Below are 3,419 nucleotides of genomic sequence, written 5' to 3' on the forward strand. Positions count from 1 at the left end.
AGAGAGAGAGAGAGAGAGAGAGAGGCAGAGACATAGGCAGAGGGAGAAGCAGGCTCCATGCCGGGAGCCCGACGCGGCACTCGATCCCGGGACTCCAGGATCGCGCCCTGGGCCAAAGGCAGGCGCGAAACCGCTGAGCCACCCAGGGATCCCTGGCCTTGAAGTTCTAGTTCTACCAAAAGCCAAGTAGTATTGATGGGTTTTCTAATGATGGAAATAATCAGTGTTAATTATAGATATTATTTTCTTTTTTCCAGGTGAAACAACTTTTATCTTTTTCTTTTCTATTTTTTTTTTTTTAGGTGTATAAACTATTAACAGACCAGGCCTACAGATTTATTTCTTCCTGGACACACCCACAGTTCAGCCATGGCAGCCTGTGGTCTAGGTGTACTGGCCTTGGACACAAAGTCCCCAGAAGTGGCACAGCCCTCTGTGGACCTGAATCTTCTTTAGTCACTTCAGGTCTTCACAAAGTATGTTTTCCAGAGCATTGGCCAGGACCTGGCTGTATTTTCCATCCTTCCTGTCCTTTTTGTCTGTTCAAACACTGGTCTGGGATCTTGTATCGACATGGATTCTGCGTAATGGTGATCACACAGTCCACCTCATCCTCAGTGAGCTCTCCTGCCCCCCTGGTGAGATTGATATCTGCTCTCCTCAACACCATGCTTTCCTCACCAACATGAGCATATCTTCACCCCACACCCTTAATTGCAGTTATGGCAAAGGCTGCTTTCTGCCACCCATCGATATTGGTGTTGAGTACTTAGAAAATGTGCTGGAGCTTCTCAGGGATCATTAGAGACATGACAGTGGGGATGCCTGGGTGGCTCGGAGGTTTAGTGCCTGCTTTCAGCCCAGGGCATGATCTTGGGGTCCTGGGATCGAATCCCATGTCGAGCTCCCCGCGGGGAGCCTGCTTCTCCCTCTGCCTGTGTCTCTGCCTCTCTCTCTCTCTCTCTCTCTCTCTCTCTCTCTCTCTCTCTGTGTCTCATTAATAAATAAATAAAATCTTAAAAAAAAAAAAAAAAAGACAGGACTACCCAGAAGTAGTGTGTAGGCCTCCTGTGGAAGAACAAAGCAACTTTTGTCTTAAACATATTTGTCAATTGTATTTTTTTCAGGTTATGGTTGTTAGCCATTTTACAGTGAACCTAGAAATGCTTATCAATGGGACCCAGCTAAACACCTGGCATGTGATATTGTGGATATTACACCATAGTTGAGATGACCTGTTCTTCAGATGTATAGGTAAGTGAGAATGGTGTCCCAAACACAGTGTTAATTAGCATGTTTTTTCTGCAAATATCATGCTGAAGTCTTTGCTGTTGTATGGGTATGAGATGATGTCATGTTAACTCATTAGACCTCTGTATTTTCAGGTATGTATGTAATTAATGATGTTTTGAATACTCTTATATTACCCATATTTCTGGCTTGTATGCAGTAAGATTAATTTGTCCCTAACAATACTAATAAGCACAATATTTTACTGTATTCTTGTTCAGAGATTGTATTTTGTACACTCCTGCTGATAAAAGGATAAGCAGGTATCCAGATAATCTATCATATTGTCCATCTTCACAATGTTAAGCAGGGAATCTTTACAGGTATCTCTTTAAGATAAGGTGTCTCTTACCAGGGTTTAGTCTTGGACTTTTGCCAGAATCCAGATGGTGCTGATGAGTCTCACAGTGATGCACTTGACCAATGAAAACTGCAGTAGACCAGGTAGAGCAAGGCGTAGACTGAACACATCTTCCACACTGTTTTTCAGGTTTAGGTCAAGACCTCCTGATTGGTAGGCTCCCCCCTACCATATTTAACAGGGCATATCGAGGTATCGAGGTAAGTGATGATGTAGGCCTAACCCACAGCACGGACCTTCTGATGCTACTATGTAGGTAAGTGATTGTGTCCCTGACACTTCTTGTTACTATGATTTTGTTGTAGGTATTCAGGTAAGAAATGATAGCCCTTACCAAGTCTCTAGTGACCATGATTTTACACTTTTTACATTTTAGAGCTAACTTACGTTTAACCGTGTGAGGGTTGACATTTGATTGTATCTCTAATTGTCAAGGAGTTCCCACACCAGTAGTAACCACATTGTTTTCGCAGGAGTCCCATGAACACATGATGGTCTCTTCTGACAAAGGTGTTGACCTGAATTAATGTAAGTATCAAAGTAGAGTTGATATGTTCCATAATAACGGAAGCAAAAAAGCTTATTAGCAGGTGTTCTGGTAGAGCAAGTTGTGTACTTAAGCACATTTGGCCTATGTGTTTCTTCAGATTCTTGTCAAGAAAACCCAGTGAACCTAACAATATTCGTTAATGGAACCTTGCTCTTAACCTGGTAAGTGATAAAGTGATTCTCTGGCAATCCAGACCATCTGATCTTCAATACGAAGGTAGGTGAGGATGGTGTCCCTAACGTTGGCGTTACCAGGTTTGTTTGCAGGTATCCTGTAAGAAGGTCTTTGTTAGCATACAGATATGAGATGATGTGACATTTTTTTATTAGACATTTTTATTTCCAGATATCTATATGATGAATGTTTGAGACTCTTACATATGTTTTATTTTGGGCATGTATTCCATTACATTAATGTGTCTCTAATAGCACTAGTACGAATGTGATTTTCTGTATTCTTGTTTAGAGATACCGTGTATTTAACACTTGCAGTGACAGAGGGAGCCAGGTATTCTGTTATGTTGTCTATCATAGCACTATTGACCACGGAATTCTTGCAGGTATCCATCAAGACAGGAAGGTATGTCCTCAGCTTTCACCTGAGAGTTCCACAGGTAACCCAGAGAAATTGCAGGTGTAATGGAAGAAGGATTCATTCTCCAAAATGTGGTTTTAGGTTCATGTCAGAACATTATGATAAGCCTATTATTGGTAGTTAATATGGGACATTGCTGGTGTCAAGGTCAGTGATGAAGTGGGCTGAAGCTACAGCACAGGCCATCTAACTTTCGTACATGTAAGTAAGTAATATTAGTCTGCCTAAATGTTCCATTGTCATGTTTTTCTTGCTTCCCGATTGTGTGTTTGTTTAGGTGTTTAAGTTTAGAAGCAATAGTATCCTTATCAATACTAGTAACCATGTACCTTTCTTTTTTTTTTTTGTATATTTTTTTAGTACCTTTCTTTATTTCAGAGAAAATGTATGTTTAACCCTGTGAGTTTTGAGTGATTTGTGGGTATTTACATAATGATTATGGAGTTCCATGTCACAGTCGCAACCATATGCTACTTGACAGCGGTTAGGAGGTGACAGTGCTTTTAACGGTGTAGACCTTGGAGTACCGCAGGTATCCAGGAAGAGATGAGGTCATTTGCAGGTATCCTGGTGGGAAATATGTGTCCATGGACACACTTGTCACAATGTGGTTTTCGGGCTTCT

At 41.4% G+C, this 3,419-nt stretch overlaps 1 pseudogene; it reads right to left on the reverse strand.

The window, feature by feature from the left end:
- Positions 1-336: 336 nt before the first annotated feature.
- Positions 337-811, reverse strand: LOC112932353 (small ribosomal subunit protein uS13-like; annotated as a pseudogene).
- Positions 812-3,419: the final 2,608 nt, after the last annotated feature.

This window comes from Vulpes vulpes, chromosome X, assembly GCF_048418805.1.
Source record: "Vulpes vulpes isolate BD-2025 chromosome X, VulVul3, whole genome shotgun sequence".
NCBI lineage: Eukaryota > Metazoa > Chordata > Mammalia > Carnivora > Canidae > Vulpes > Vulpes vulpes.